Raw genomic sequence first — 10,849 nt, 5'->3', positions numbered from 1 at the left:
CCCATTGAAGGTATGTAATATACTCAAGAAATAAGGTTTTTTGTGTAAGGAGGTCATCCAGTACCAAAAATGGAATGTTTGGCACGGGCACGAAAGGGTTAACCAACCTCTGAGGCTTCCCATTGTTAGATTTTAGTGGTTTTCTGTATGTCATTCTTTTGGTTCTTTGTTTAATACTGCAGAAACTGCGAGGACAGGATGTTTATTGTAAGCAGACAGAATGTTGTCACCTTACAATAGCAAATGGTGTACCTAACTAATTGTTCCCCCACAAGACGTCTTAATTCAATAAGGCTATTTCACTGTCTGTTTCCCCCTTCCAATTTGACCCCAGACGTGAATGTATATTCTGGTATTATAATTAGCCAGGTGTTTCCCAGATCTTTGCTTCAGTTTCTTACCTTGGCTTCACCTTGCAACGCTGTGCTGTGCGTACAACAGGGTTACCAGAACTCTGTTACATCCAGAATAAAGAACTATTCTTTCGCAAGCCAGCCTCAAGTTTTACCTGCTCTTAACTACACTGGAATCTACTCGGTCAACTGTGTCTCCATTTGGAATTAAGGAGTCAATTTTAATAGCATTCTTCACCCTCCTTCTCCCTCCCCCCTCACCCATCCCCACTACCCAGTCCAGGGCCAAGCCCCTCACCTGCTTCTCGCCCGCCATCGCTGCTCCAGCACCAGTCCTCAGCACCGGCTCCCCGTCAGGACCATACGCGTGGCTTGCAGTGACTTCCTCCACCACGGTCCCCGTGGAGGTGTCACTCTCCTCTCCAGAAGTCGTCTCGTCCACAAACCCCAGACCCCGACGAGTCAACCTCCTCCAGCAACATGGATTCACTGTCGCTCTCCTCCACCCGCCGCGCAGCCTTCTCTGTGGTCCCCGGACCCTCTTGCGCCCTGGTCTTCTTTCCAGCCATGGCCTCCTCACCGTCCCCCTGACCCAAGTCGCTCGGCCTCTTCATCCCTGACTTCCTCTCCTCCAGTTCAGACTCCTCGGCCCAGGACTGCACAGCGTGCTCTCCCTATGGGGGTGTCTCCAGGTCCTGTTTAGTTGGTGCACATGCCAGCTCCAGTTCTGGCCCCACCTCCGGGAAACCCTGCAGCAGATCCGGACTCCTCCACCCCTTGAGTACCGGCCAGTTGCCTGCACAGCCGGGGCTCTGGACCTTCCACATCAATGAGGAGCTCTGATTGTCTCACAGGTGCCCCCAATCCTCCGCCAGCACCATGCTTCACTGCATCAGCAAAGGAAAGCCGCCACGCTTTGACACATACTTAAAGAGATGATCCGAAGCCCCACAAGTGCTGCACCTCACGCGGGGCCGGGCATGTAGCTGGAGCATGCCCAGGCCCCCCGCAGTACCGTCAGTTGCCTGCACAGCCGGGGGGGGGGGCGCCCAGACCTTCCACATCAATGAGGAGCTCTGATTGTCTCACAGGTGCCCCCAATCCTCCGCCAGCACCATGCTTCACTGCATCAGCAAAGGAAAGCCGGCCACGCTTTGGACACATACGAAAGAGATGATCCGAAGCCCCACAAGTGCTGCACCTACGTGGGGCCGGGCATGTAGCTGGAGTATGCCCAGGCCCCCCGCAGTTCCGACACAGCAACCCAACACAGTCAGCCTTCGTGTAGCCTACGGCCGAGCAACGATGGCACGTCACAAGCTGGCCTGGAAAAAACAGGTAGCCACGGTCGGGCCCAATGACAAAGGAACTCGGCGGGTGCACTCTGCTACCATCAGCACTCTCCTTGAAAGTCACAAAAAAACACCTCTTACCGTTCCAAATCTTCCTCACATTCAGCACTTTCGGCCCCACCACCACTTAATGTCCAGTTCATGAACCCAGGGATTGAACATGTGCACGGTAACAGGCACCTTCTCGTCAAACAAAGAAAAAAGCTGGAGGCCTACCAGACTCGGATGGCTCCTCCTCTCCATGAACTTGAGAAACCTGGCACTCCTCCGCCCCTCATGAAAGGAAATATTTAAAAATCCAGCGTTGGAGTTGTCCTGCAGACAGAAGACGTCTCCTCCCGTCACTTGGAACAAATTCCTCAAGATTTCATCACAAACGAAGATAATTCACCCTCATCCTTGCCTCCACCGTGTTCTCCACAATCAAACGGACAGTATGTACAATCCCTGGGTGGCTGATCAGGATGTGGAGGTTTTCCTGCAGCGCTACTGTTCGGAGGTTGTTGGAGGGACACTCCTGAAAACGTTTGGAATGTGGAACGGCAAGCGGCGCTACTTGGTGAAGCTGCGGTTGGTGCCTGGGTGAGTTGATGCACCCTTTTGGAAAACTTTTATTGTCACTTAAAACATATTATTGCATTACATTTTGATTTGTTTTTTCACATTTCATAGACTTTCCTTTTGGTGCATTTTGACTTTTCTTTTCATCACATGGCTTTCATTTTCTTTACATTTCACATTTTCATAGGCTCTTTGCCTTTTCATTTCACATTTTTTACAGCACATTTTTACAAACATAAAATCATATTACTATAAAAACATTTTTTGGTTTAAAAGTCCATGTTTTGTGTAAAAGATGTTAAAAGTCCATGCTTTTTTTTTTTTTTTTTTTTTTTTTTGCAAACATCATTGACATTACAGAAAATGCAACACTACGACATGCACATGAATACTACATACGACAAACAGACGTACATTACATAAACACATACTGTAACTTAACAAGACATCACATTGACTTGGCTTCCACAAACATAACACAACATAACATTAATAACAGAAAGGCTAAGGATGATTTATGTCCAGGATGATTACAGATATGATTATCAGGGATGAAACTGATGACCGGAATGAAAAGAAGGGGGGATGGGGGGGGGGGTGCGGATGGTAGCTCTAAGAGTGTGAATGAGGTGGTGTTGGGATGGGGTGGGGATGGGGGGTGAGGGGTAGTGAGTATGTGAGGATGTATGTGTGTGTGTGTGTGTGTGTGTGTGTGTGTGTGTGTGTGCGCATATGTATAAGGCTGGTTTGCTGTTGGGCCAGGAGGAGAGAAGCTGGAACATAGAGAGGGAGGGTTTCAGGAGAGGAGTTGTAATTATTCTATTAATGATAAGTATAATAATAGGAATAACTGATTGCCTGGTTGATTGCCTGACTGATTGCCAACCTGGGCACCCATTAATGGCCATTAGTTCCACCCAGCCCCTGCAGTTATACTCGCGACGAGCTGACAGAGGGAGGACCTGCGTGCCACCCATCGCCTCAGGCCCCCAGCATATGCACACATCCCCCACTACCACGACCAACCACACCTCGCCCCCAGACCTTCACCCAACACGCCACTCTTGACCTAAATATGTACAGTATGTGAATGGCTAGGTTGAGGGGTCTATCTAGAATGTAGCATTAAAGAAGTGGGCATGCATGGTGAATATCTGTCAGGATTTCCCCATGCACACCACACTTACCCTGTGTAAGATGTATGCCTCAACAATGTGTGCATTAAAATAGTGAGGCATGCAGATAGACACCTGATGAGGGCATCTACCTGCACTCCACTCTTACCCTAGCCTGTTTTGTAGTTTTTGTTTATGTATGTCACCTAACATGTAGTGCGATTAAAAGAGAGTAAAAGCGTGCTGTGTGCTTCCAGGACAAGGGCGTGTGCATGAGCGCATGAGGAGGGTGCACACCGGGGGCCCAGGGCCAATAGATAACCCACAGGACCCAACCAATGCCAAAACCACACAGCGAATTCGCCAGGACCGAAGTCTCCCAAGCCATCCAATGGGGCCCCGGCAGAATAACGATGGGAGAGGCAGAGAGAAAGAGTGAAATTAGTGAAGTTATCAGAGAATGTAAATAAAAAGGGGAGGGAAAGAAGGGGATGCTATTTATATTACTACTACTAATAATAATAATAATAATAACAATAATAGTTCCAGCTACCCTCCCTGCCTAGTGTTCGATGATATGTGTATCTGTTGATGAAGTGTGTTATGATCGTGTGGAGATGGAACTCAGGCAAAGAGGGTCAGGACTGTAAGTAGGTGAAAAAGGGGTACCAAGGAGAGGTTGTATCCTGAGTATTGATTAAGTTTGTAGTTGATAGGTTTTCTAATGATATATAGTCTGTTAACAAGTTTTTCCAATGAGTGATGTGAGCTTTTTCCTAGATTTCCAGTTCATGAGGATTGTTTTCTTGGCGATAGTAGTCAAGCTACCAGTAGTGTTTTTATTGCCGAGTTGCTTAAATTGACTGTGGATGTATCACCAAGCATGCATAAGGAAGGGATGCTGGGATGTGACAGCCAAAGATGGAAGAGAGAGATTTTGTGACACTCACCCAGAAGTGGTTGATTGGAGTGCAATGCCAAACCGCATGAATGTATGTATCTGGGTTATTTTGTGTGCAGTGAGTGCAAAGATCCGAGCCAAACCCCATTTTGCCAATTTATGTGCAGTGTAGTGGAATCTGTGAAGAACCTTGTATTGTATTAGTTGTAGATTACTATTCTTTGTCATGAGGTAGATGTTTTTGCACATTTTGGTCCAGAAGTCGGCACGGGGAGTAATTGATAAGTCTGATTCCCATTTGTGATATGGCAGGCCAATTGTTTTTCTGAACAAGATATAATTTTTGTAAATTTGGGAGAGTATTTTTGGGAGAGGGAATATTAAGCAGCTCTGAGATTGGTGGGGGAATGTCAAGGTTAGCTGTCTGGATGTTAATTTTTCCTAGGATAGATGATTTAATTTGCAGGTATTGTAAGAAGTGTTTACTCTCGATGCCGTGCTTCTGGACCAAAACAGGAAAATGAGGCCAGATTATTGTCTTGAAGAATGTGTTGAAGGTGAGTGATGCCCTTTCCATCCATGTGTGAAAGTTAAGTGTTTTTTATTGACGGTGAAATCTGGGTTATTCCAAATCGGTGCGAATTGATGGTGCTATAGGTGAATCAGTGATGTGGTAGAATCTCCACCAGGCTGTCAGAGTAGCTGAAATTGTTGGGGCTTTGAAGGATGGATGTTTTTTGACCGACTGACTGCAGAAAGGGAGATCTGAGATTTTAATTTCTTTACAGATTGTTTGTTCTAGGTCTAACCAGGTGTTGTCTGAGGGGTGGGGTGTAGCCATTTGTGGATGAAGTGGAGCTGGTTGGCCAGGGCATAGTGCTGGAAGTGTGGGGCCTCTAGTCCTCCCATTGCTTTTGGTTTTGGAGAGAGTGAGAGTTTGATCCTTGGGTCTTATCTTTCCAGTAGAATTTAGTGATTAATGAATCGAGAGACTTAAACCAGAGGGTGGTGGGCTGGGTTGGAATCATAGAGAATAGATAGTTTATTTTGGGCAGTATTGTCATTTTGATTACTGAGATTCTGCCCATGATGGATAATGGAGGTTCTTCCAGCTGGAAGGTCATCATCTATTGAAGTGAGTAGAGGGAATAATTTAGGCTAAATAAGTCTGACAGCCTGGGGGAGACTTTTATCCCTAAGTAAGTGATATAGTTAGCAGAGTGGGATAGGTGAAGAGTTGGCTGTCACATCCCAGCTGTTGGGATGTAATGGGAGAACTGCAGATTTATTCCAATTGATTGAGTATTCAGAAATTTTTAGGAGAATGTGTCAATGAGTTTGATGGTTTCTTCTACTGATGTTGTGGGAGTCTTGAAGAAAGAGAAGAATGTCACAGCATAAAGGCTGATTTTTGTGATGCATATATGGAGTCTGGACACCTTGATGAGGGGTTCTGGCGGATGGCAGCTGCTAGGGGTTCAATGAAGATTGTAAATAGTGAGGGGAGAGTGGGCACCTGTCTAGTTCCCGTGAAAGATGAAACTTTGGTGATGTTAGTCCATTGGTGATTACTGTGGCTGAAGGAGAGGTATATAGAAGTTTAATCCAGTTAATGAACTTAATTTCAAGCCAAACCTCCCTAATGTGGAAAACAGGAAATTCAGTTCACCCTATCAAAGCTTTTTCTGCGTCCAGAGTTGCTATGATGGTATTATCTTGAAAATTTGTAAGGATACATTATATTTAACAGTCTGCGGGTGGTGGTGGATGAAATTCTACCTTTAATGAAGCCTGTTTGGTCTGGGTGGATAATGGATGGGGTGACCTCTGCTACAATCTGTGTGCTAGCATTTTTGCGACATCTTATTGTCCACATTGAGGAGAGAAATTGGTCGTTAGCTGGATGGCAATGTTATCCTTATTGGGCTTGAGGAGCAGGAATTGAGGCTGTGGTGGAACTAGTTGGAAGAGCGTCCTTTCTGTTTTGATTCATTAATCATTCTGATGAAAAGTGGAGCTAAGATGGTCCAAAATTGTTTTGTGGTGAACTCAGCAGGAAAGCCATCCACCTGGTGCTTTATTATCGGGCATCTGTTTCAGAGCATCAAACAGTTCTTGTTGAGTTATAGGTGATTCTAGGTTTTTATTTGGGTCTCATTGAGTTGTGGTAATTCGATGCTGTTTAGGAAAGAGTCTATGAATTCCTGGTTGGGGTTTATTTCTGAAGAATATAGTTTATTGTAAAACTGGTAAAAAATACGATTTATTTCTTCAGTGAGCTGGTTAGCTTCCCTGCTGAGTTCTTTATGACCGGGATTGTTGATTTTCTTGTTACGCTGGATTTGATTTGCTAAGTATTTACCTGATTTATTGCTATGGTGGAAGTTTTCTGCCTTAGACGCAGGTGAATCATAAATTGAGTGTGTTTATTATTGAGTATTTCATTGAGTTTGAATTTATGTTTCTAAGTTTTGCCTGTGTTTCTTCAGTTGGGTTGCTTGCATTGGTTTCTTCTAACTGCTTAATTTTATTGTTGAGTTCTACTCCTGTTCTTTTTCCTTCTTTTTTGTATACCAACATGAGATGATTTCTCTCTGAGTACTCGCTTTTCCTGTTTCCCACAGAAGGAAATATGATTCCAGGTTTTGCCTCATTTCTAGAAAGAAATTCGCCTCACCTCCAAACCCAAGGAAATTTGGGTGGTCTTGTAAGAGGGATTATATTAAACGCCATTTGTTACCACTGTTAACTACATGTCTAATTGTAATCTGGGGGCATGATCGCTAATGACCATGGGATGAATAGTTGAATCAGAGATGCCATTATAGAGTTGCTATTAGAAAATATCGGACAGAGCTAAGGAGAGAAAGAGTAGCATTTGAGTCTGTGTCAGAATCGCTCATGAAACCGTTTATTGCCTTTTGTGATTGATTATTTGCTTAGATCAGATCTGTCAAATGTAGTTCAACACTGCACAAAGCCTCAATTACATGGGACAGTCTGATAGAGTTGAGATGAGAGGTTCTGAAAGAAAACTGTTCAGGTATTAGGCCTATAAATATTGTGAATTATACACCACAAAATCATTCTTCTTGGGTTCGCACAGCCAAGGATAATGAGATCAACCCTTTGTTTGTATTGTAAATGAGACAAAAGCATTGAAATTGTCTTGATTTACGCAACACCCTGAGATGAGTTTCTTGTATTATATGTCAGCGCAACCACTCAAATGATTTAAGCGATTTCTGTAGCCCCTCTGCCTGAGAGATCCAATCCTGGATGTTCCAGGTCAGGAAACGTATGTTACCATGTTGTGATTGTACATATGAAAATGTTTGATAAAGGTGGTATTGTGTGTGTAGAGAGTGTGTAGGTGTCAGTTAGATAGAGAGGGGAAGGAAGAGTGAAATAGGTAATGTGGTGTGTAGAACAGATGAAGCATAGGCTGAGAAGAATATGGTTAAGAGGAACTTGTCTGAGGCATATACTATTAGATCATAATTTGACTTTAGTCTATAGATATAATACACATAGACAAAACACCATGAATAACATTAAACACAGAGAGAGCAAAAGAGAATGGGTGGGTAGGGGGGAGCCAAAGGAATATGTTCGATGTGTAAGAAGAGAGAAGAGAGAGGTGATCCAAGCATCAGTAGCAGGGTTGAGAGAGCTGAGGTTAATAAATATAATCAAGACGTAGTTGTTGGTACGAGGGCGATGTGCTATAGTCAGGTGGTGATAATAGTCATGGCTATGAGTTCATTGACATACAATTATCCACCGATTACAGCCACTGCTTGCTCTGCTCGAGTTGTTTCATTATGGGCAAGAGGCTCTTCTTTCTTCTCCCTATTACTTGTGGAATTATCGTTTAGTCCGAATGAAGTGCCTTCAGAAGTTCTCCCTTGCTTTTGATGAGTTCTTTTGTGTTTGAAGTGTCTGAACTGGCGATAATTGGAGGAGGTTTTTATTGTCTTTAAGCAAGATAAAATAACGGTGGAAGTTGCAATCTTGTCAACTGTTTCTGGCTTTTGTAGTTTGAGATGATCTGCACAAATTCATATCTTAGAAGTTGGTAGGAATCGGAAAACGAGGTTAATGCGCATGCCGCGGTGTACAATTGACCGTATCGCCTTCATGATCCGACACAGAGTTGATTAACATGGTTCATGGTCGTAATATTTTGAGTTCACGGTTTTCTAATGCGAAAATACCTGTGATTGGGAAAATTCGAGGCTGGCTTTAAGTCCCAATATCTGCGTGAGATGTTCCAGTATTGCAAGTTTGTTGTTTCAGGATCGCAGCAAATCTGACCTCGATGGATGTAGAAGTATGCCAGGTGTTATCTGGTTCAGTCTCTGTTGAGTAGTCACTTAGCGTTTTGCTGGGTTCAGATGACATAACGTCCAGAAATTAAGAGGCTGCCGCTGGTGCTGTGAGAATAATCCGGGTTTTTGATGAGAGTTGTAGAGAGGTAGTGGTTGTTTAGTAAAGAAAATAAAGTTTTGTATTTCGTTTTACAAGCCGCCAGTGTTCAGTACAAGCTGTATCCTGCTCCAAGTCTCCGCGATGTTCAGTCAGATGACAGCGCTTTTGTGCCCATGCTTTTAAAAAGAGTTCCAAAAGTGATAAAATGCAATAAAGCTTTCACCAAAGTCTGTCGCAGGACCGGGGTGAGCCACCATCAGCAGAGGCTCCTGTTCCACCTCCAGAAAGAGCAGGCAACGCTGGATGCGCTCATGATGTCCCTCCGCCCCGCTCGCTTGCCCGGCCCCGTGATGGTAGTGGTGGGGTGCGCCGGCGGAGCCAGCAGCCGGGGTCGGACCCTCCGTGACCCGCCCCCTCCTCCGATTGGCGCCGCACCGCAGGCACAGTCACGCTCTCACCAGCAGGTTGCGGGAGGTCCACAAAGTGCTTTGATGCTGTTGAGGGTGAGCCAGAGCGCGAAGTCGATCGGCTGAATGGTTAAGCGCTGGCTCCACCGCTGGCTGACCGGCTAGCTGCAGTTTTAGCCTGACCTCCCCTGCTGGCAGGCTCGGCATTGCAGGGGGCCGGTATCGCCACAGGCCTCGCCGCAGCCGCTGTACCCCTCTCCAGAGCAGGTGCCGCACGGTTCAGGTTGGCCGTGATCCCGCCGCAGAGGCAGGTGTTCATTCTCACATGCCTGCACCATGCCTGACCGGGAGGACCTCATGGAGCGCCGCACACGCCAGACCTTTAGCTTAATTGGAGGGCGGGTGGCTGCCCTCCAAGCCTGCTTGGTTTCACTGAACCTCACTGCTTCCTTGGGACCTGTGCAGAGAGACAAGAGTTTTAGCTTGTTAAAATAGGTCACTACTTAACCTTCGTGACGCTCCATTCTACCTCGCAAGGTACTCCCAACGACGCTCAGTCTAACAACTCCGCCATACCCCCAACCAATTTTATCAATGAAAAACGTTCAAAAACGCTGCCATAGGCTTTCTGACAAGGATCGTCAGGATTTGTGGCGCGAATTTCTACTACGTGAAGTAAAACTCAACAGTTGACGCCTCCTCCACTAGAGGAAAAAACAGCAGGAAGCACTATGCATCAGTTGATCTTGACGCCGCCTCTGTGTGTTGAGAAACTGGATCATCTGAGTGTAAAACAAAGTGCCTTTTATGTTATTACTTGTTATCCATAAGCATATCAAAATAGTTTTAAAATGGCTTTTGCCGGTAATTACACCTTGTATGCATGGCCGCAACATAATGCGCCAGTGTGTTCACTTCTGGCTGATGACAGCTGGTATTTTAGCGACACTGTAATTCAGTAAAACCATCATTTTCAGTCATTTTGGGGGTTACTTATGTCAACCAAGATTACAGACCTACTAAGACTGACACTTTAACAATTTGTTCTATTTTAACGATGCTGCTTTTTGTGATGCTGGGCGATGTTGCTTTGTGTGCATCTGATAGAAAACTAGCTAGTTAGTAACGCTAGCATCAAGAGAGGCTGCAACATGTCCTTTGACGCTGTAGTCGCTACAAAGTTCAATCGCTTCATGACTGCCAACTTTGTCAAGTACACCTAATCGTGGAGCCATTGTCAAATAAACCTTTCATTCCTTCGTAATATGTACAGCACAATTTATACAGTTGTTTGTAGCCAAGTTGCTTAGCTTACTTAGATAGAAACATCTGGCATGAATGATTAACGCACGTTACTGCTACCGACGCGAAGCATCGTGCCATCCCCGATGGTGTGTAACGTAAGGATTTTATTCATTGACTGCTGTTTTCGCCGAATACATGATCACCGTAGCTATTTGTTATAACGTGTCTTAGTATTGTTTTAGCTTAGGCTAAAGGTTGCCGCTACACGGTGAGGTTTCTTTGGGTGGCTAACTATGATGGAGCTCATATACCCAAAGCCTACTCGCCGCATTATTTTCCTTCTAAAGGGTACTTTATTCTTTACGCTAACCGCAGTAGCTTATGCACGGTAAAAGCGTATGCATACGCTTGTTTAGATGTTTTCTTACCAGTACTCCTGACCGTTAATGAAATCAATTTTGCTTGTAAGCGGCAAGGAAGTTTA

This window comes from Alosa alosa, chromosome 1, assembly GCF_017589495.1.
Source record: "Alosa alosa isolate M-15738 ecotype Scorff River chromosome 1, AALO_Geno_1.1, whole genome shotgun sequence".
Taxonomy (NCBI): domain Eukaryota; kingdom Metazoa; phylum Chordata; class Actinopteri; order Clupeiformes; family Clupeidae; genus Alosa; species Alosa alosa.
The sequence above is the reverse complement of the archived record's forward strand: the minus strand, read 5'-3'. Positions refer to the sequence as shown.